The sequence below is a fragment of the Chrysemys picta genome, chromosome 1 (assembly GCF_011386835.1).
Source record: "Chrysemys picta bellii isolate R12L10 chromosome 1, ASM1138683v2, whole genome shotgun sequence".
NCBI classification, from domain to species: domain Eukaryota; kingdom Metazoa; phylum Chordata; order Testudines; family Emydidae; genus Chrysemys; species Chrysemys picta.
The window spans coordinates 159,231,948-159,256,307 of NC_088791.1; the positions used below are offsets into that span (position 1 = coordinate 159,231,948).

The 24,360-nt window shown below is 41.7% G+C and overlaps 1 long non-coding RNA gene across 2 annotated transcripts in view; it reads left to right on the forward strand.

Annotated features, from left to right (window-relative positions):
- LOC135976742 (uncharacterized) overlaps positions 1–24,360 on the forward strand; it is a 109,704-nt gene that overhangs the window by 73,837 nt on the left and 11,507 nt on the right. The window contains exons 1-3 of one of the 2 annotated variants that reach the window (XR_010594042.1): positions 3,226–3,410; positions 15,821–15,887; positions 20,557–20,590. This is a non-coding gene — a long non-coding RNA (uncharacterized LOC135976742). Of the gene's footprint in view, positions 1–3,225; positions 3,411–15,820; positions 15,888–20,556; positions 20,591–24,360 lie in introns of those variants that run through there. The other variant, XR_010594041.1, reaches the window with a different exon arrangement.

The following is a 24,360-nucleotide window of genomic DNA, read 5'->3' on the forward strand; positions in this document are numbered from 1 at the left end:
GGAAATAAGTAGACAAGGAAAGGACTGTTTAGCAGGGTACCTGGCTTCTGATAAGGCCTTGATTTCCAAAGTGTGCTCCAAGTTACACTGAGAGACTTTTTAGCACACAGTAGATCCGTGACTGGGAGACTGCAAATGTCTTTGCATCCACACTCCTTTGTGATCCCTGATCTATGCTGTGTGAATGTGAGCTTCATGGCCTCTGGCCTCTGAAAAGGCAGCAAGGTACGTGCTGAAGATCTGGACCTAAGTTTGTGAGCGAGAAAAAAGTTGGCTTGTTCCCAGTTTTTTTGTTTGTTTGTTTGTTTTTTAACCCACCCATATTAAATGTTATATTCTGTAATCTGTGCTAGTTTGATTACTCACTAGGGATTCTTGGATAAGAAGGAAAATGATAGAGCTGTACAATGTAGGTATTTTGAAGCTTGGACTTTCAAGTAGGGTTTCTTTAACAGGAAAGGGAGGAGTGTGTGTGTATTTGGGGATAGTTAGGTGCAACCTGAGTAAAATGCAAAAAAATGAAGCAAAGAGCATAAATAGTGAAAAGTCAGAAAGGATTTGGAAGATCTGCCCAGGAATTGAAGGTGTTACTAGTTGGGCAAACTAACCTTTGGTGAGTGACATTTGAGGTTACAAATGTGAAGGGTGAATGATTTAGGTATTGCTCAAGGTAAGAGTTTCAAGTGTTACTATTTCTTTGTGTTTCTCAATGGAGCAGGAAACCTTATTCCTGAAATTAGTGTGTGGAGTGACTTGGGATAAAAACAAACAAAAAGACTAAATATTGCACAATTCCTTCACATTTATATCCCCACATAGTGGAATGAGCTGTCCACCTTTAAGGACATTATCCCACAGAATTTCTCAGATAGTCCATGGGCCATATCCTAAGGTCCTCATTGAGGATTTTTTTTTTTTTTTCTTCAGGCAAAACTCCCCATAGGAATTTTGCCTGAGACAAGATTAAGAACCTTAGGAATTGGTCTCACTTCTTTTGACACCACAGTCTCTGAAATAATAGCAAGGTCCACACATGTAAAAAGTCTTAATCTCCTAGTCAGAATAAAAAAAGGGTCTTCCTAAAAACTGCTGCTGCATTTCTACTGAGTGATTAGCCAACCCAAACCGAACCTTTTGACATTCCCCTCAATGCCTACTTTATACTGTTGACGTGATTTGAGAAAGCAATAGATTCACTTGCAGGCACAAGTGCAGTGTGTCTGAGCGCTCTACTAAAATGTGTGGGCTATTTTTTTTACTCATTGGTTTTCATTTCAAGTATGTTTTTTCCCCTATGGATGCAATAAAGAAGTTTTTAAAAAGTAGAGCTGCACATTAAAATTGAACAGATTTGTTTTTTTAATGGCAGTACCTTAACCAGCTCGGCCCAACCCCTCTTCCTTTAATAGAGTGGGAAGGGCAAGAAAGGAGTCAGGGCTCCTGCCCATGGGCCAGCGGTCCCAAAGCACAACACCAGCCTTTATAACAGTATGCTCCCTATGAATAAAGAGGAGGTCTGGCTTTATGAAAAATACCTATGTTCAAAAAACAATTTTAAAAAGGACAGAATAACCCTCATTCATGGCAATCTGCCCACCAGGAAAGCAAGAAGGCAGGCGCACAACATAAAGTCCTATTCACTGACAACTAAATCAAAAACATGTCATCCCACTAGGCCCACAAACACACATGCTTTGGATGAGAATATATCGCTGAGGTCTGTATCCCTTTCTTTCCCAAAAGAGAACTGAATATACTTAAGGTTCTTGTCTTTATGAATTACTATTATTATGGGTAGAACCGGTCAAATGATGCAAAGCTCTGTTTACAAACTGCATCTAAATTTTAAACAGCTGTTAGCTTCTGCAGCTGGGTTGGTTAGCTGTGCTGCTTCATATGATATTGCTTCTGTTCTTTGACTGGCTGGATAAGTACACAAGCACTTCCAGAACAAATTCTCATTTGTTTGAATTTAAAAATCCTTTTTGCAAACATTCACACTAGCGGCTTTAGACTTTGCTTTCTAAAGAGCTGCTGGCTATTGTGACTGCATTGGTTAGTTGTGATTAGTTACATGGTATTGCTTCTGTTCCTTGACTGGGAGTACTTGAAATGATGCCCCAGGTTGAATTATCTTTGAAGAGTGAACCTGAAACCTCGGTGTCTAAAAGCATGAATGTGTACTGCTTCAGCTAGGGAACTTGGTGCATAAACTAGTGGACTCATCACCCTCTAAATGTGATCTAGCAACTATAGGGAAATCGAGCCACCTGGCATTAGCTTGGTTTACAAGTGCACAAGCATTTCGGCTCAAACACTCCCACATCTGAATCTTAAAATTCAAGTTTTGCAAATATGCATGCAGCTTGTAACTGTGCTTTCCATGAACATTTAAGCCAGTAAGATTCAACCACCTGAATGTAAATGGAGAGTAGAGCTGGCTGAATTTTTTTCACCAAAAAATGCGAGTAGGTCAACCTGCAAATTCATGTTGAGTTCACCAAACAGTTTCAACTGAAACCCCTCAAAAATCAAAATGTTTTGGAAATGTTGAAATGTTTTGTTTGAACCTGAATTGAAATGTTTAGACTTTTCAATTTGGCAAACATTTCTGTTTGTTTGACCTGAAATAAAACTTCTATCTTTTTTTTTTTAATTTTATTTTTTTATTTAATTACAAGCCAACCAAAAAAATCTATTTGGCCAGCTCTAATGGAGAGTGAACACTAAGGGCAAAATGTTCAAATGTGATCACGGATTTTGGAAGCCAGAGGGTTTGGGTGATCAAAGTCAAACCTCTTGAGCATGATTTTCATTCATGTTGCCCGTTTCTTATTGCCTTCAGTTGGAGTTGTGTGTGCTCAGTTTATCAATCTGGGTACTCCAACACTGAGACACTGCAAATCAAGTAACTGCTTTTGAAAATGTTAACTTAAAGGGGCACAAGCATGGCCAAAGTTAATTCATTTTTAAATTCATTGATTATTCACATAGAATGTTTCTCAGCTTCAGATAAAACCTAAATAAAGAGCCAGAAACTTTCAGAGATTTTTCACTACAATTCCTTGCATGACTAAGCCATGTTACAAATTATGGCTAAAATAGTTATTTTCTTAATTTCTGCTTGAGGCCTTGTGGCTCTGTTATGCCCTGCCCCAGAAAAAGGCAATGGAGAGGGTCCTCCAAGCTGCCTAGAGTGGCTGTGTGAGACCCAGCCAATCAGGGCCCAGCAGGCTAGTATAAGAAGAGCTGGAGGGCCAGAGTGAGTTCAGTTACTTGCTGGAGCTGGAGGAGTGTGGATGGCTGAGGGAACTGCAGGATTTGGACAGGGCTGTGCTGACAGAAGCTAGGGAGAGCAAGAAGGTGCTCTGGGCTGGTTGTTGGGAAATCCATCAGGACAAGGCCCTGAGGTAAGGGTGGATATGGTATGGGGCTGCAGGGAATTAGAACAGTAGCATGGCTTAGATAAAGGGATGCAGCAGACAGCTGCTATCTACAGGGACTCTGGGCTGGGACCTAGGGTAGTGGGTGTGCCCAGCTTCCCACAACCTCAGTTAGCCACTGGGGGGAGTGGCCTGGACTTTGAGGCACCCCCAGAGGCCTTTGAGGCACCCAGGAGAGCTAGGGCCTGAAATGCCCAGAGGGGGGGAGGACCCTGTCTCTGGGGGAAGCCCTGGAATACAGCTTGATACCAAGGCTGAATTGATTGGGATTAGGTCCTTAATTTCTCCCCTTATCAAGAAGGGCTACAGGGAGAGAAAGTGCAGGCCTGTACGCACCCAACTAGAAGGGGGCACTCACGAGATGAGTGCATTCCACTATGTTTCTTTGTCTGCTTTTTAAAATTCCAATTACAAAAATGGACAGTGATAAAGTGTAAACAACTATTAATGTATCTTCAGTGGCTTGTACAACTCTATGGCAACAAATGAAGTTTTTTTTAAAAAAACTATAATTTTATGACTGTGGAAGCTTTAATCAATGGGAAAGAGTAAATACCGAATGAGTCAGAGCTTGTGATACAGAATGTTAAACTTGCTTCTGCTTATGTTTAATAAATAAAAGGAGGCCTTTTAAAAAGCCAGTGTATTTATGCAGATGTTGATGCACAGCCTTTCATATGTCAATGGAATCATGGTAGTGGCCACAGAGAGAGTAAAATAAAGACCATGGAAGGAGTGTCTGCAGTGCTTTGAAGCATGGTTCACTTAAATTGGCAGTGCAATCCACATATTAGTGCAGACTAATGTCATATTATTGTACTAGAATGATGCCGGTTCATGTGAGATGTACTTATATGAGTAATCCTTACTCACACATGTCATCCCACTGAAGCTGATGGGACCACTCATGTGAGTCAAACTTTGTAGAATTGGGTCCTTGGATTTGATGTCCTAGTTTTCTTTCACCTTGCCCAGTCCTGATGTAACTAAGGTCTTGAACCTGCAATTACCACTCTTCATGGATGGATCTCTTGACTTCAGTGGGGCTCCATACCACAGATATGTGGTGTGTGTATATATAATACTGTGCACGTAGGTTGTGTGTACTCTGAGTTTCACACAGGAAAACCAGCATATGGACAGCTCATTCCTTTCCTTAAATGTTATTTTCGGGGTGTGTCCTGCAGATGTGTTCAGACCTATTCTCTCTTCTCTCTTCTCCCCCCCCCCCCCCCCCGCCCAAAAATACAGAACATAGTGGGTGCTTCTCAACAAGCACGTCAGGTTGCTTTTCATCAGAAGAAAATTTCTGATAGTGTGTCCCTCAATAAAGCATTTAGCTAGACACAATTATGCTGGACAGGACAATATAGAATCAAGGAATTATTGTGCAGTGGATGGGACTTCTTCTTACACCGGGGTCGGCAACCTTTCAGAAGTGGTGTGCCAAGTCTTCATTTATTCACTCTAATTTAAGGTTTAACGTGCCAGTAATACATTTTAACCTTTTTAGAAGGTCTCTTTCTATAAGTCTATAATATATAACTAAACTATTGTATTTAAATAAGGTTTCAAAATGTTTAAGAAGCTTCATTTAAAATTAAATTAAAATGCAGAGCCCCCTGGACCAGTGGCCAGGACCCAGGCAGCATGAGTGCCACTGAAAATCAGCTCGCGTGCTGCCTTCGGCACATGTTCCATAGGTTGCCTACCCCTGTCTTACACTATTGCTAGTGATGTGCATGAGTGATTCATAAGCTTGCTGAACAAATTCAAAGACTGATACAAACATCAATTGGTCAAGTGTCAAAACAAACTATTAATAACGAAGACAGAGACACAATATAGAAACATAGTACATCTCAACAGAAACCATTCTGGGCAATCTCCACCCACAGCTTACAGTCTGCATGAAGTTATAAGAAAAAGAAAAATTAATTCTGGATGGCTACCATCTTATGTTGCAGATTGTTCCTTATAAGAGCTTGGTGGAAATTTTCTGTCAAAAATATTTTTGACAGAAAATGGCCTTTTTTAAAAACGATGATACCATAGAAAATTTTCATTTAGTTTGAAAACTGACCATTTTGCATTTCCATAGTTCCGATTTACTCTCATCATCTTCCCTGCTTTCCCTTTTTCCACTGGAAAAAAAGGGAGAGGGGGAAGAAGAGAAACTGAAAAAAGAAAAATTAGTTTGTTTTTCTTAAGAAACAACAACAACAAAATATGGTAAAGTTAGAAATAAATTTTGTTAAGGGGGGAAAAAAACTCCCACAAAAATACTATTGGTATTTTTTCAATGGATCTCAGTATGATAGTTATAGTGGTTGTAAGCATTAATTTCCTTCCTGGTTGATTTTTTTTTTCCCAAGGAGGGAGAATTGTAGTATATGTAATAACATTCTTTAACATGTATTTTTGTATGTAATTTAGGTTGCAAGACAATCACTTGAAAGTTAGGAAATGCCAGATATATAGCTGCCTGTTCAACCTTCATTTGTCCCCCAGATGTGTCCATTCTGTGCACTGAATGAGGCAGGAGTATCATCCAGATAATGGAAAAAATAGTATGTGGTTGTGTAATAATATGTATGCAAAAGGGGGCAGAATTAAGGTGATAAACCCTGATTGCTCCCTTGGAGTTCCCCTTGTGGGGAGCAAAGGCCATTGGGGCCATGTGCTGACTCTGGGGATGAAGAGCCCAGCTTGATTCTGTTCCCCTGCCCCACCAACTTGTTATAGCTGTTCTGGCAGCTCCCAGGCATCCCCTTGTACAGTGTGTCCTGGTGCTGCTTTGGGAGTAGTACAGGTCTGGCCTTGTTTAGTTATTATTTTGGCAAACTGCAATAAACAAGAGCAGATAAATTTAATTTTTTAACTGTTTGTCTCTGGAAACACTGAATGGCATTTCATGCGACAAAGAAAAGTCACTTCTACAGCCTTGAGAGTGTTTTCCCCAGTTGAATATTGAAGGCCTGCTGAAAATAATGGTGGTAGGAGAGCTTCTCAGAAAAAGGTTGCAAGAATCTTTTTATAGTGGAAAGTGTTAGGCCTCCTAAATATATAGGGGTTGCTCTCCCTATAATACTAATATGTGGTTCTGCAGCTCCTGTACTTTGTACTCTCTACTCAGACCCAGGACATGGCAGTCTGAAACCTGAGTAGAACAGAGTCCGTGTTGCAACATCTCTGGTGTAGTCTCCATTTCTGATTTCTTCCCACCCATCCTAATCAGGCATTATTACTCACATACACCTGCAATCTCTTTACAGGACTGGGGCCTAAACAGACTAATGTATCTTCCTACATTCGTCGTCTTCTTTGTGTCATCCCCAATTTTCTCTGACTGTTCTCCTCTTTGGTTGACTACCCTGTTCGTTGTTATAAGTAATTATCAGGTTAGTACTTTTACCCTGTGCATTAATAAATATGGACTTTAGGGTCTCACTGCATTCATACATCTCTCCAAACTTTTAGAGATCTCATGGAACTGGGAGAAAAAAGGTTGCCTTTGTTGTGCAGCTGTTTAGCTTTGGTGGTGGAACTCTTCATTATTGCCAGCATTCTGAAGGAGGAAAAAAGAGGTTGAGGAGGGTAATCTATGGAATGTTTTTATTGTGGGGGTTGTAGGATGAGAAGAGAGGATTCCTTTCAAGACTAAATATAATACAATAAAATATCTGCTCCCTATATTTTACTATTATTGCCATACAACTGAGGAACTGTCTTGCCAGAGCTAGTAAAGAGGGTCAGAACAGTAACTGCTATAAGGTGGAGGGGAGGGGGGGGAAGGGGAGCTCATGGAACAGAAGAATTAATGCATGTGAGACCTGGAATTCCCTACAATGAAACTGACAAGTGTTTTGAATAAACTAAATTGGTTTCCTGATTTTTGGAGGGATGGGTTGTGGTGCTTTTTATTTTGTTCATATCTTGTTTTGAATCTCCTGATTCACTGATGTGAAAAGCTTTTGAGAGTGAAAGAGCTACTAGGGTACAGCAGAAACCATGCTGCTTAAAAGCAGAGAGCTATAAAACGCAAGCTTACCTCTTTTATATTGGTTGCGATGAAGTTTACATCACACTTCTGCACAGAGAACTTACAAATGCTCAGATAATTATAGCTTTTGTGGGAAGAAAAAAATTTTTTTTTTTTTTTTTGGTAAAAAAACAATTTGAAAATGTCATGTACTATATGCGCTAAGTGGTTGAACTTTAGGTTGATTTACATTAGTATTATACAGGATTAATTTTCTTTATGAAAATAAAGGACCAATTTAAAAAATTAGTCTGGGTACATTTCTCAACCTGGTCTCCATTTAAACCATGTGTTTTTGTAAAATAAATCACTTCATTTCATAAAGAGCATTAATCTTCTCTAAAACACACACCACACTCTTATGAAGCAGCTATACATCAAACACTTTGGAAATGAATTTCTACAGGGAGCTGGAGTAACTATACAAACCTTTGAAAATTAAATAAAAATAGATCAACATTGTGAATTACTTGCAGGTAACCTAAGGCCCCAGGCCTGCAAAGTTTGGTATGTGCTTACCTTCAGACATGTTAACTTCAATGGGGCTAATCACAAGACTACTTGTGCTGAATTAAGCACGCATATTGGGACCAAAGTGTGTCATTCTCTTCTTACTAAGCAACTGGAGAATGAATAATAATAATTTGTGTTTGATACAGAGCTCATTTCTGCAAAGGCTCATGTACGTTCTTACCTTCATAGATGTGAATAATGTCATTAACTTCAGTGGGAGTACATGTGCATAGAGTGAAGTCCATGCATAAGTCTTTGCAGGATTGCACAGATAATATCTAAGGCCTTATCTCCATGGGGGTGGAGGGAGAGGTGTGGTTCACAGTAATTTGACACACTTGTTGAGCTGCCATATGTAGGCCCAACTAACAGTGTGTACAATGGATGGCTATACCCGTTTTTAATTTGCAACACTGTGGACACGTAGCAAGTGTTTGGCGCATACTAAGTGCGTGGCAGTCTGGGAGGGAATCCCATGGTCCTCTGCTGAGCTGTGTACATTCTGGCATTTTTCTTGCTGCACATTGTGGGATGCCTAGCAGAAACTAATGGGATTCTGGGGCTTAAGTTCAGATTTTAAAAAATCCCATGATTCCTCTTTTCCTTTTCTCGAATTGCTGTCAGCCAGCATGGACCCAACAATGCTCCACGCTGCTATGCTGGCAACTGCAAGCATGCAAAGGCTGCTTGGGCTTTATTTTAGCTTTTGATGTTGGGTGGCTTTGGTGTTTGGACTTCGTCAGCCACACTGCTGAGCAATTGATGTGGCTATAGCAGTGGCAGAAGAGGAAGGAGAATGAGGAAGGCTAAGAGAACATTGAGCAACTGCTACTACAGGAGCTGTTCCTGCACCAGTTTCACACAATGCCGTGTTGTTTCTGGGCTAAGAAAAGCAGCATGGGTTGGTGGGAAAGGATCATTCTGCAGACCAGGGATGAACACAAGTGTGAGAGAATTTCAGGATGGGAAAAGTGACTCTGTTTTGAGATTTGTGCTGAACTAGCCCTGGAGCTGCAGCGGCAGCATATCAATATGTGGTGTCCTATACCCATGGAGAAGTGGGTCGCCATTGCCATCTACAAGTTGGCTAGCTGTGAATGTTACTGGTCCACAGCCAATCAATTTGGTGTACTGTTGGGGCCATTGTCACGCGTCATGCAAGGCCATGGAAAAGGTACTGTTGCACAGCGTTATAAACCTTGATAATCTCCTGAGCATTATTCATAGTTTTACACACGTGAGGTTCCCAAACTGTATTGGGGCAATTGATGGGACCCATGTGCCTATCATTCCCCCCCCCCCCACACACACACACACCGAGGCTCAGAATACATAAACAGGAAGGGGTATTTCTCCAGGCTGCTCCTATGGCTGGTTCACCACCATGGCAGGTTTATAGGTATAAATTCTGAGTGGTCTGGAAGGGTCCATGATGCTTGGATCTTGCAGAACTCAGCTATTCATGAATAAAGGATAGTTTGCCTCCAGGCTCACTATAACCATTAATGGCGTGGGGATTGCTCTGGTTATCCTGAGAGACCTGGCTTATCCTCTGCTTCTCTGGCTAGTAAAGCTAATCACAGGCCACTTGAACAGAAGGAAGGAATTGTTCAGTGATTGCGTCAAGAGTTGCAGAAAGACAATGGAGTGTGCATTTGGCTAACTGACAGGAAGATGGTGCTGTTCATGGGCTAGGTTGGTAGCTGCAGGGGGTAAAAAACTTGCCTAAGATTACAGCTGCATGTTGTACTTTGCACAATATTTGTGAGAGTCAGGGAGAAAACCTTCATGATGGGTAGGAGACTGAGGTGCAGAAACTTGCTTGGTGGTTTGAGCATCCGGCAAGGTACCCACCAGAAAATGGAAATAACCAGAATAGTAATGTCAGATGTCTGTTGCTCGCTCTTTGAGTCTCAGGCCTGAAAATGTGCAACTGTACATCCAGCTGTTATCCTAGGGGGTGGGGAGTCAGATCAGATTGTGAGCAGTGCCGTTTCTTTCATGGGTAGAAGTGGCTAGTACTCCCCTCTACAAACTCTTTAGGCTGTCCTGACTTTCTTCAATAAGGTAAAGGGCAGAGCAGCGAGATACACTATGAAGTTATTCACTAACATGGTTCCCCAAAAAACACTGAAGGAGTGGAAGGGAATTGCAAATTACGTCAGGGACAGTGACCGTGCTGCAATCCCACATATTGTCTAGACCAAAATCAAGCAATTTCTCAGTCTCAGATTCTGGTTTCTCTATTCTACAGTGCTGAAAGGTGTGAAGAAAAATGGATCAGGTTCTGCTCTGGTTGATCGAAGCCTTAAGTGCTCCTGGTCTTTAGTGTGGGGGTGGTGTTGGGGGCCTGTGACCTATTTAGAAGGTCAGACTTAGCGGTCTCTTCTGGCCTTAAACGCTATGACTGTATGTGAGCCTGTGAAAAGCCATTCAGAGATCTCTGTGTGGTAAACTTTTTGTTTCCTGTATGTGTTACAGAGCATGTACACCTCAGCAGTAAGATGTGGTCTTAATAACTTTATTGGCATACAATGCCCACATCTACTTCATGTAAACTGAGAATACTAACCAAACTATTTATTTTTCCTGTAACCACTGTCTCAACTGTTGAATTCCACATGACTGAATATTTTCGTTCTTCAAATATGCTGTGGGAAGGGAGGTGGGGGCTTTGAGGTTATGGCTGCACTCTTTCACTGGCCACCATTTTGAGCTGGTGAACTTGGCTGGGGGTGTTTGCAGGGGAAGGGAAAGGAAAACAGGTAATGGGCATTCACCCTCCATGGCATGGGCTTGGAAGCAGTTGATACTTTGGGCTTTAGCATGACAGAACTACTGCCATTTTGAAGGGGGGGTGGCAGAAGAGATTGCATGGGCTGAGGGACGGAGGGAGGGAGGGAGGTGGGCGGCGGGAGACTCAGGCTCCTAGTTCACATCTGCCTAAAATGACTGTGGCTGTGAGGCACCCATAACAGAAGCTAGCATAGCGGTAGAGTATAATAATTATACTGAGCAGTAGCCTGATTTATAGATTGTCTAAAATTCAGTTATCACTGAGAGTAGTAAGGTTCTTGTGCCAAGATCAGGCCCAGTATTAAAATTATTATATAGTTGGGATCCCCGATGTGTAAAATTTACACACAGGAACTCTTTTTTTTTTTTATATATATATATATATATATATAAGTCGCGCACAGTCTCTAACTCAGTAAGGTAGATAGAGATAATTACAAATAGTACATCTGACATTCCCACACTCTCACCATCCCTTGCAGAACAACCTGAAATGTTAGCCACTATCTTCCACATCACCATCACCTTCCTCATCTTCACCGGTGGCCATCATTCTGGCCCTTCCCTAGGTTACATCTCTCTCTCCTACTGCCCACAGGCTGGGATACCGCTTTTCTAATACGTTATGCTGACGTTACCATGTGTAATGCATATTCAGAAGGGGTTTCTCCCCTCTTCCTTATTTGTATTTCCTCCCCTTATCAATGTTGAGGTGTCCTCCTTCTATAGGTTAGTGTATTTATGATGTCACCCCATTATCATATATGTCACTTTGTTGCCATGGCACTCTTGCAGTTGGATGTCCCATCCAGAAGCTGGTGTTAGTTCATTATGGACAAAATTCCCATTCTTACATTCTTTTTCCAGTTCCCCAAAACTTATGGGTTACCTAAGTTTATCTGTTCGTAGGCCAAAACAGTGGAGGGCATGCAGATACACAGGTCAGTAATGGACACCTGTAAAGCAGGGTGGGATAATAGTTGGAAGACTGCCAAAGTAGTGTACAGCAGCATTGCATGCACATGAACAACAGACCAGACTAACTCAATTCACATCAATTTAGTATGCTTTGAAAGAGGACTCTAGAGTTTGTGGTAAATGCTGAGTTAGTGTGATCTAATAAATTGTGTTGTGTTTGCAAGCATTTCCACACTAGCTTAACTTGAGTCAAAGTGGACTAACCCCCTCCATGTACATAAACCAACATGTATCTTAGGGCTTATCTATGATAACCCCATTATTCTAGTGACCTTCCAAATTGGAAAGATTTAGGGAATTGGGAATGGTGTTAGAAATTCAAGCATTATTAGGGCTGGTCTACACTGGGGGGGGGGGGAAATCAATCTAAGATGCGCAACTTCAGCTACGCTACTCGCGTAGCTGAAGTTGAAGTATCTTAGATCGAATTACCTGGGGTCCACACAGCGCAGGATCGACGGCCGCAGCTCCCCCATCGACTGCGCTACCGCCGCTCGCTCTGGTGGCGTTCCGGAGTCAACGGTGAGCATGTTCGGGGATCGATATATCGCATCTTAATGAGACATGATATATCGATCCCGGATAAATCAATTGCTACCCGCCGATACGGTGGGTAGTGAAGACGTACCCTTAGAAGAGAAAATAGTGATGTACCAACATCCTATTAATTTTAATTGTAGCACACCTCCCAGTCCAAATGAGCCAAACTCATTGCTGGTGTAACTCAACAGAGGTTCATATTTTTGCTCATATTATTTCTCTTTAACACATCATATTTGAATCTTTGTATATTGCAGATAACACCTTTTTCCATTCAGTGCTGCATTTACATGCCTTAAGTCTGTAAACTAGCAATTTGATTTAAATCTCCAACTTGTCTGTCTTGAAAGGCTAACATTTAAGAGTACATATGATGCATGTAGCAATTTAAATTACAGATTTCTCTGCAAGCCAAGTCGTGTAAATTATCTGTTTGCATTAACACTCAAGGAACATTCAAAGCTGTCATAAGTTATATGTTGAGGGCCCAGAGGAGAGAGAAGTGTAACAAGCAAATTGACTAGTAGAAGAAATTTGCCCTGCAGGGAATCCCTACGGAGCTGGTGGAATGTTAACACTTGTGAAAATCACTGCAAGAAGAGTAGATACTGACACAGACAATTGGTGTCTAACTCACTCAGTCATTACAATTGGAAATTCCACAAACACCTTATTTTGGGGCTAGATCATGGCATTTATGGTCCTGCTGTGAATTAAATGCTCCCAAGAGGAGCACTGGAGAGAGATTGTGCCTCAGATGCACACAATCCCACGCTTATCTTCTCTATTCTTCACAAGTGGGAGATCACGCTAGACACACTGAATGGATGAGTTAGTAATGGCCATTTTATCTATAGGCAACTTTTAACCCTATTGATCTTGAGTTGCTGTTGTCTTATCCTTAGAGATGTGCTCTCCAGGTCGGGGGACATGGGCAGGATAACGTGTAGGAAGTTTGCACCTGAGTTTGCTCTATTGCCCCCACTCTGGATCAGCAGCATCCCCATTTTTTAGCATGGCCATTAAACTCACTATAAATGAACAGAAAAGTAAGAGGAAAGGTGTTTTTTTTTCTTGCACCCCATTATCCTAGCACCATCATCCAGCAAGTTCCAGACATACAAATTTGCCTTTACCAACAGATTGCGCTTCTGCAACTTAGTCATTTGCAAATGCAAATAGCAATGTGCTGAGAACACACATTTTTGTCAGGTGATGGTGCTGCCAATATTTTATCAATAGGCTCCCAGAAAAGTGTCTCCCTAGTCTGAGAGAATTGTTGTGTAACCAAGAGGGTATGTGTCCACAGACAATAGGGCTGAGGGACTGGGGGACTCTAGTAATTAGGTTCCTCGTATAAGGGGGGAAAAAACCATTTTCTTAGAACTACAACCAAGGCAGAGGCAAAATTGCTCTAAGGGCTTCAGCCACCAGGGTGCTGAAAACTCCGGTCCCAACCCAGCAAAGCATTTTAGCCCAGGCTAACTTTAAACAGGGGAGTAGTCCCACTGAATTCACTTTTACATGTTTGAATGCTTTGCTCTATCAGTGTCAGAGTGCTTAGCACCTTGCCAGATCGAGACTTCTGGCCAGGGCCGGCTCTAGCTTTTTTGCTGCCCCAAGCAGCAAAAAAAAGCGCCGCCCCTCCAACCCCCCCCCCCCGCCGAGCGCCGCCGGAACCCTCCCAGAGTGCCGCCCCCCGCGCCGGAGCCCACCCCCCCTGAGCACCGAGCCCCGCGACGCCCCCCCCCCGCTGAGCGTCGTGCCGCCGGAGCCCGCCCCCTGCCAAGCGCCGCCGGAACGCCCCTCCAGCGCCGCGCCCGCGCCGCCCCCTCGCTGAGCCCCGCGCAACCGGAGCCTGCCCCCCCCAGCGCCACGCCGCCGGAGCGCCCCCCCCCCCACGCGGAATACCGCGCCGCGCTCCCCCTGCCACCCCTTACCAGGTGCCGCCCCAAACATGTGCTTGGGTGCCTGTTGTCTGGAGCCGGCCCTGCTTCTGGCACCGATTTAGCAAAGCATTCCAGCATGTGCTCAAGTAATTTGCTGAATAGGGCCTTTAGCACAGTAATTGACATGAAGACTCTTCACAGGAAACGTGCATTTTGTTCTCAGACAATATAAGACCTGATCCTCTTTTGAAGTCAGTGAAATTTTGCAACAATTTAAATCAGCAGGATTAAGCCCATTGTGAGTAGGGCAAATTGAAAGTATAGTACAGGGTTCAACTTGGGTAACTTGAAATAGGGGTAGCCCCTTTTATGGACTCTGAGGCTGTCATCCCCCACATTTTAATACTTGATAAATATGCAATGGTGCAACCTGGTTCACTTAAAAGACTAAATTGTCTCTCTTCAGAGTATTTTTAAGAGTCAGAAGGAGTAAATTATCTGGCAGAGATGATTTGGCACATCTAGGTAAGGGGTGTTTCCAACAGAAGCAGAGAAATCTACCCAACCATCCCTTCTGTTAGGTTGCAGAATTTTACTAAGAGGCTCTTGAAAACCTGTAAAAAGCAACAGGGGGTCCTGTGGCACCTTTAAGACTAACAGAAGTATTGGGAGCATAAGCTTTCGTGGGTAAGAACCTCACTTCTTCAGATGCAAGTAAAAACCTGTGAGTCCACTCCAGCATGCCAGTGGCTTTATCTTGCATTCCTCTTGACTTTCACAGCACGTCATGATGACAGTTTTCACTCAGTGCCTCCTTATCCACTCAGACAAGTCTGGCAAGCTGTTAGTTCATCAACCATAAAATACCATATCACTTTCAAATCAATGTGATTCTTAGTGAACGGTGTCCGATGTTTTCAGAAGCAGTGAAAATGATGATGGCCAGAAGCATGTGGAAGCTGATAATTACTCCATTTTAGGACAGGCAGAATGGTGCTGAAAATATTCCATGAATATTCGTTCGAATTTTGAAATGAATTTGCTTCAGCTGTGTTGATGCCCCTATTATGCTGGCCTTCTGTGGACATTTGTGCCATCAAATTTGACCAGCATGGAAACCCAATTGAAAAGTCAAACATGTATTGGTGGGAAGGTCATAGGCAGGGCCCTTTTTTGGTTGGCTTGCCACAAATAGTCAAGGCCCAGATTTACAAAGTCAACTTCCAGTGAGAGTTAAGCACTTTCCAAAATCCTACCAACTACCTATCTGCATCTTTACTTTTTGTCAATCTGTCCCTAAGTGATCAAATTGGTCTGGCTGAACAATCCTGGAAAGTGAATTTGAACATCATGTGCAGTCAGGGAACAGAAACAATACTATGTGACTTATCCCACTACTCACCACCAACACTCACAGCCGAAATAGCAAATATCTAATACTCATACTCGTGTCCTAATCATACAGCTAAGGGTAGCATAAAATCCCTCATTTACCTGTAAAGGGTTAAGAAGCTCAAATAACCTGGTTGGCACCTGACCAAAAGGACCAATGAGGGGAGAAGATACTTTCACATCTATGGGGGAAGATTTTTGTTTTGTCTCTTTGTTGTTCTCTCCAGGTCAGCGAGGAACCAAGGCAGGGAAAATACATTTCCTAAAGTCATACCAGAAATAAGATTACAAATTGTAAGTAATAGGAAGGAAATGTGTTAGATTATCTTTTATTTTAGCTTGTGAATTTTCCCTATGCTAGAGAGGGACGTTTATTCCTGTTTTTTTGTAACTTTAAAGTTTTGCCTAGAGGGGAATCCTGTGTGTTATAAATCTTATTACCTGTAAAATTACCTTCTATCCTGATTTTACAGAGGTGCTTCTTTTACTTTTTTCTTTATAATAAAGTTCTGTTTTTAAGAATCTGATTGGGTTTTTAGTGTCCTAAAAACCCAAGGGTCTGGTCACCTTGGTTACCTATTTGGTTGGTATATTATTCTCAAGCCTCCCCAGGAAAGGGGGTGAAGGGGTTTGGGGGGATATTTTGGGGAAACAGGAACCTCCAAGTGGTCCTCTTTCTGAATCTTTGTCTAACTCACTTGGTGGTGGCAGCATACCGTCCAAGGGCAAGGAAGAATTTGTGCCTTGGGGAAGTTTTTAACCTAACCTGGTGGAGTATAAGCTTAGGGGGTCTTTTATGCGGGTACCCACATCTGTACCCCAGAGTTCAGAGTGGGGAGGGAACCCTGACATCATGTGATCAAATCAGAGGGTTTTTTTTAAATGACGTGAATAAGTAAATGAAATGATATCTTGGTTCTCTCATGGATAACTAGGGTTGTCAAGTGATTAAATAATTAATCACGATTAATCGTGCGATTAAAAAAATCATGATTAATCATGTGATTCATCACGCTGTTAATAGAATACCATTTATTTAATATCTTTGAATCTTTTCTACATTTTCAAATATATTGATTTCAATTACAGCAGAATACGAAGTGTACCGTGCTCACTTTATATTTATTTTTATTACAAATATTTGCATTGTAAAAACAAAAGAAATAGTATTTTTCAATGCACCTAATACAAGTACTGTAGTGCAATCTCTTTATCATGAAAGTTGAACTTACAAATGTAGAATTATGTACAAAAAATACGTGCATTCAAAAATAAAACAATCTCAAGCTTTAGAGCCTGTAAGTCCACTCAGTTCTACTTCTTGGACTTGAGAGGCTAAAGAAGAGGTTTTTTGTACTCTGTAAAAGAGTTAATAAATAAGACCCCAACAATGCAGGATCTTGTTCTCAATAGTCGGGTCTGTGAGTCCATTATTGTAAGAACCAAGCAGGAACTGTGACAGCTTGCCGGAAGGGTGTGCTGTGCCTCAAGGAGGCGTGCATGGGGACAGCACTCTGCTGCACTAGGCTTGTTGAATACATTATTTTTTGGGAATAACTTGCTCTTCTCTACACCACATACTATATACTGGGCTTTAAAAAAATATTTCTTTCATGTAGGCATGAGGTGGGCTGAAATGATGCTTCTTGTTTTGGAAGTTTCTCATCAGTTTTCCCTCTCATTCACTTCTAAAATGAAAAGCTTAGCACTCTCTCAGATGAGCCACAATATGGATCCATGCCAGGTAAAGCCATAAGGTCATTTTCTTTTCTGTAGCTTAAATATGAAGGCGAATTGATCGATTCTCTTCCTTCATGCTAGATTTCTATTGCAAAAAATGTGAAGTCACTTCTCTATCTCCTTAGCTTGGCCCAGATGATTCCTTCTGTCTTGTGTCTACGAGATACTGTACCGTGTGGCTTTTTTCTTTGTATTGCATTATCCCAACTTTAACATCAATGCTCTCCATTATCTTTTCCAGATTGAATTTAGTTGGATTCTTAAAAGGGAGAGAAATTGATAAGTCTCTTGAAAAGCTCTGCTTTTGTGTGCATCATATCATCTTCTCTTGTGATGAGGATTCAGTCTAATCTTAACTGAAAGATATTGCTTAGGGTTTTCCATTCAGTGTCTTTATTATTGCAGACATTGTACAGCTTCTATAGAACCACAGTCCTTTACTAATTCACTATGTATAGTTTCAACCAGCCTGATTTGCCCTTGCATTTCAATGAAATTCACTCCCTAGAGGAATCTTTTTCAAAGTAAATTCTACCAGTATTAAAAGATTTCCTAGTATAACAAACTTGCCACACACAGACACGCAAACCACCATGTCTTCCTACTTAACTATACTATATTGCATTATAAGCCCAACTCATTGTAACTCTACATTTAAAAAGAACAAAACAGACAAACAAAAAACTCACTTTGAATCCTGGACTCCAAAGGTAAGTGCCTGTTACAATGAGGTTAGAGTTACTTTCTTCTCTCTTACTCATCTATCCCTGTTTTGAATCATGATCATGTTTCTATTCTTACTTGTCTATTTTCCCACTCACCCTCTCTTCTGCAAGTTGAATCTCATTTATACGTTTCCAAACTTTTCTTTGGCTCCTTCATCTGAACTGTTTTTGGCTTCATACTCTGCATTAAAGTCATGAAAAGCAAACACTCTGGATTAACCCTTTGGTGCTGACAACCTGGGACTTCTGCAGTTTAAGCCTTGATTGAATTCATTCCTCCTCTTTAAGAGAGTTAATAGCTGTTCTATCTCTGTCAAGTATACTTTAGTTATTTCATTTTAGAGAAATGCTATCTATTGATTATTCTCTGTAATTTCGATCTTATGGTAGATTCTTGCAATGCCATTGAATAATTTGAAGGGATTCAACAGTTTTTGGATATTTTTCATCTGTAAGAAAAAATTATCTGGGGACTGAACTGAAGACCACTGAAGTCAAAGGAAAGATCATTTTCTCTGGATTTTGGATCTGGCCCTTAGAATCCCAAGAATTTCAAAGTAAATGTATTTGTATTTCTTTTTCATAAAACTGTTTCTTCAATAGGATCATTTTCCATATACATTTTGCAGTCCAATAATTTTCCATATCAACCTGGGAAATACTTCAACTATTAACACTTATAAATTCTATATTTCCTGGTCTTCTCTCTAATTCACTCTGGTTGCTTTGGCTCATAAGAGTATTTAAATTTCAGTTTAAGATTCTGTACTTCCTGACCAGGTATTCAATTATTCAATTCACTACATTTTGTTATCTTACAAAAGAACTCCTTCGCATTCTTCTCATCTGGCAAAGTCATTCTTGAGAATGGAATGATATTCTGTGAAACTTTAAAATCAAGTATAACAAAATCAGGAATGTTAAACCAACTTTAACTACATGCGGGCCTAAAGGGAAAATAATTGTGTGTGTGTGTTTATTTATATATATATATATATATATGGAATTGATCTTGTGATCTTGCAGTAGAGGATTTCATATGAGGTGAATGATATTGAAAATATTGGGTTTGTTTCTTTTGGAAAAGAGAAGACTGAGAGGGGACATAACAGTTTTCAAGTACATAAAAGGTTGCTACAAGGAGGAGGGAAAAACATTGTTCTCTTTAACCTCTGAGGATAGGACAAGAAGCAATGGACTAAAATTGGAGCAAGGGAGATTTAGGTTGGACATTAGGAAAAACTTCCTAACTTTCTGAATGGTTAAGCACTGGAACAAATTGTCTAGGTAGGTTGTGGAATCTCCATCATTGGAGTTTTTTTTTAAGGGCAGGTTAGACAAACACCTGTCAGGGATGGTCTAGATAATACTTAGTCCTGCCATGAGTGCAGGGGACTGGACTAGATGACCTCTCAAGGGCCCTTCCAGTTCTATGATTTTATGATAATTAGGAGCTATTTATTTCACAGGGAAAGAGTTACACAAAGAGAAACATAAGCAGTTCCAGCCAATTTTGAATCTTAAATATTACGAGTATATTCTTGAAATCTACAAATCTGTTTTCATTAGTGCAGGTGTTCCAGCATGGGAGGAAATTAGACAGTGACCCAATGTCCACTGAAGCCAATGAAAATGGGATCAGGCATTTGAGGAAAATCTAGCATAGTTTGTTACATAACAGATGCAATTTTGCTAATTTAATCTCAGAAAAATATTAGGGATTTACTGTGAGCACAGTCCAAAAAGCTTTAAGTGGATTACGAGTATTCATGCTAACAAACTGATCTAGGATATGTGCACTCAAGCAAAATGAGACTGGATATAAATGGGGAAAATATTGGAATTATAGAACAATGTGAATTCTGCAGGAGTCTGTGTGTCCACTCTACAAATTAAGGTGTAACTGTAGCACAGGTAGGCATACCAGCACAAGCTTTAATCTAGCTGTCATTGGCACCAATAGCAGTGAAGACGTGGCAGCATTGGCTTCAGCACAGGCTAGCCGCCCCACTACTGGCCCACTTGGGACCCTGAGTATGTTTTTGAGTTGCTAGCTCACACTGGGGGTCCATGCCACTGCATCTTCTCTGCTCTTGTTACTTGTGGTAGGTAGATTAAAACTATGATGGTATGCTTCCCTGCACTGCAGCTACACTTTAATTTGCAGTGTGACCATATCCTTAGATGCTTAAGTCCCATTGAAAGTCAATAATTCTTGGGTCCAGATTGCCTGAATCACTTTTTTGAAAATGCGACTTAGGTTTCAGAGCCTCTTAAGAGGTTTTGAAAATTTGACCCCAAATATCCACACATGTGGAATCTGCTGCCCTATGCATATTTTTGGCATACAAGTAGTTCAATCTAGTTTTGGTGTGTGGTTTTTGGAAATTTTTTTTGGTGATGATGGTGTGCTGATCTTGCTCTCTTTTAAATTTTATTTTCAAAGTTCTTTTTTGTAGGATTCACTTATGTTTGCGCTTTTCTTTCTTGTATGTCAGATGGCATTCCTGAGCCCACGGCTGTAACATTTTGGTAAGTTTCAAGTGAATGAATTCATGACAATTATGCATTTGATTTTGTATTATTTTTGTGTGCGATACATGGCATCCTTAATTATTAACTTTGCTGCTTCTTCCTTCTTCCCAGATCTCTTGATAATGTTATTTTCAAGTTGGAAGTTGCTAATTCCTTTTTGAGATCAGCCATATGTTCTTTTTTCCTCTCATAATTACTTTCCTTTACTAAATTGCTATGGTATTGAATGTGCATTTGGGAAGGAGTTTGTGCTTGGATTTGCTGAGGAAACATATATAGAGGCAAATATAATAATCTGCATTAGAGCTTGTTGAAAGCTTTATTTATTTATTTATTTATTTTTATGAAACAGTTTTTTGGCAAAAAATGCAGTTTCAGGTAGGAACATGTTGATTTTAATTAAATTTGATGGGAAGAAGTTGAAACATTTCTCTTTAACAATGTCTAAATGTTTTGATTCATTTTGTTTTCATTTCTGTATGATACTAACATATTAAGTATACTATATTATATGCACATTACATACACATTACAGATATTTAATATACCAGTCAAAACAAAATGAATTAAAAGGGCAATATCAAAATGATTTTTTTTTTTTGAATTTTTGTTTAGAAGGAAATTTCAAATTTGGGGGAGGGGGTGTTTTGATTTGGAATGACATTTTTTTTGAAATGTCAGAATTTCCAGTGACACAGAAATTCCATTTCCTGACCAGCTCTAGTATACAATCCTGTCACCTTTGGCAGAGAGATCTTCAAACTGCACAGACTAAATAGGGTCAGATCTAATCAAGCAGGAGACCTCCAGGAAAAACAAAAAGGCTGTAGAAAGTAGTGCTGAATATTCAGTTTGTAGAATTTTTTTTTCCTCGTTTTCAGAATTAAACCACTATCCTATCTTGGTATTTACCAATGTTTCAGCCTGGGCTCTCTGAGGTGTCATCTTTTCAATCAGCACTGAATCAGGCTGCAGTTTACTCTAGAGAGGTACAAGTCTCCTGACCATTTCTAAGCATTACAGGTCCCATGGCACCCTCTGGCATCTCCCCTGGTGTCAGGGGTAGTTTCCAATATAGGTAATTAAATTCTGCCTACAAAAGCTTGCTTTCATACAACATGGTATTCTTCATTTGCTCTCCTTAAGATGCTGTGTAGCTTTGTTGGTACTTCTGCAGCCCTGTCTTCTGTTTTTCTGCAGCCCACACACCGGTGGCTCCATTTGGATGGTCGGTGAAGTGTTATAATTTATTGTGTGCATAATTTTAATTAGAAAAAGAGTCTCAATCAAAACCCTGGATCTGCACAATCCTGAACTTTGGGGAATCAGTCTCTGAATCCAAGTCTTGCTTTGGCATCCCCTCTGCTTCTAGTTCTGTAAAGCTGTTCTGAGACTTGTTCTAGGAATTAAGTGAGTTACTGCTACATCCTGCCCACCTGAAGGTGCTATTCACTTTGGGGTAGGTTGCAACATTATAATCTGCTCTGCCCTAGGAGCAGACCCGGGAATGAATTGTGACTCAGCCACAATCCCTCTCTCCTGTCCCTGCTACTTGAGCAAAGAAGGGGAAGAGAATTTGCCCCTCTGTGGAGCAACTTATTTTTCCCTGCATGCTAGGCCAGCTCCTTCTCCATCTTTCTCCTCCTACGTGCTCACAGTAGGGAATATTGTGGGAGCAGCCTCTGCAGCTGGATTTGCAATCTGAGCATGGTATCAGACACCTGCTGAGGCGGGCAAGGGGTTGTGACTGGAACGCTGTTGTCCTCCAGCAGTCCTCAAGTGGGGTGTGGCTGCAAACTGAGAAATCCATTATTTGCTCAACTCTCTAGTCAGGAGCTGTTTGAGTAGATCCCTGTGCCTGACGCAACAGCAGATTTGTTGGGATCTTCTAGTCTGCTTCAGCTAGAGGTAGAAATCAGAGTTCCAATGAGAGTGAAGAAAAAAGGATAGACTGGTAGAAACCCCAAACAGAATTGTAATTATTGGGGCTGCTCAATGCCAGAGTACACCAAACCCCTAAGGTTATGTCTACACTGCAGCTGGCAGGTGTGATTCCCAGAGTAGACCCATGGAGTTAGGTGGGCTGGACTTGGGTAGCTAGCCTGTCCACACTGCTATTTTTAGCACACTAGCTTGAGCTGAACTACTGCAAATCAGTCTACCTGCTCTGGGAAATGCATCTCCTAGATGCAGTTTGGACATACCATACGGTACCAGTAACACGCCGTGCACCATTACTTAGAAGTAAGCACTGTAGGTGCTTCAGCAGCTAGGCTAGCTCTGGTGTGTCCCATTATCCAATCAGACACATGGCAAAGGGATAGGGTTGCCACCTTTCTAATTGCTGGTAAACGGACCCCCCCCAAGGCCCCACCCTGCCTCTTCTCCAAGGCCCAACCCTCTTCTCCGACTCTGTCCTCTGTCTCTCGCTGGATCGTTTCCACTTCCCTCTCTCCCCCCCCCCCACTCCCCCAGCTGGGCTCCATCTACTCCGGGGCTGGAACAGGAGCTGCTGCAGCCTGACACAGAGCCTGCCTACAAGTAGGAGGGAGCCCCAGATGAGCAGGTTAATGACCCAGTGCCTAACCCTACCTCAAGGTAACCGGACTTTTGATGTCCAGTCAGTAGGTCTGACTGGGCACTGCCAGGTCCCCTTTTCAATCAGACTTTCTGGTCAAAAACTGGCAACCCTACGAAGTGAAAGAGCATTTTAGTAAGCTGCAGGAAAGGGAAAAGTTGCAAATACCCTAGGTACAGAGGCTTAAATAGTTCCAGTTCAAAGTGAGAAATTTCAAATAGTGGTTCTTGTTTGGGCCCCGAGGCAGTCCATTTGAGAGTTAGGGCTTCAGGCGTAGTGCCTTCTATTCCAGTCTCTAGTCAAGTAAATAGGAGCTTGCAGGTTTCCAGGGTAGGCTCAGTTAGTGTTGTCTCACTGCTGCCCCTCCTAATTGGCTCCCTATCCAACCACTGCTGTTTCCCCGTAAATCCCACACAGACCTGCACCCAGCCAGGGCCGGCTCCAGGGTTTTTGGCCGCCCCAAGCAGCCAAAAAAAAAAAAAAAAAGCCGCGATCGCGATCTGCGGCGGCAATTTGGCGGAAGGTCCTTCGCTCCGAGTGGGAGTGAGGGACCCTCCGCCGAATTGCCGCCGAATAGCTGGACCTGCCGCCCCTCTCCAGAGTGGCCGCTCCAAGCACCTGCTTGCCAAGCTGGTGCCTGGAGCCGGCCCTGCACCCACCACTGCCTGTTCCATGCAGAGCTCTGAAGACCATTCCTGTGGGATTTCTCTCTGCATCTGGCTTCTTTGAAGCTCATGGTTAGCCATGTTGCTGCTGCTTCCCAAAAGTACTCTGACGCTTCCTGGTTCAAGGCCCTTCTTCTTATCTGGCCTGAGGGAAGAGAAGTGCAGAGGGGAGGTGTAGTCTTCTGTTTAGCAGGTTCATTACGGAATGAAGCACTCTATCAAATCAACTGTGTGGGGAGTGGATTCTCTCAAATGTCCTGGATCACTCTCCTTCCTTTCAGACTTGGAAGTTAAACATGTTGTCTTATGCATGGTACTGTGAGGTTCACTGCTTCTTTGCACAGAACTAAAATATTTGCTTTTAAATTCACATTACAGCTGTTAAAAAATATGGACACATTGTCAACCGTATGGCATTTGTTTCCAGAGCCTATAAAACCTGCAAAAATCGCATTGCCAAAGCAAAGCATCAGGCTAATCATTTGCACAGCCTACTAGGTACTTCTTTCTGAGGCATGATATTT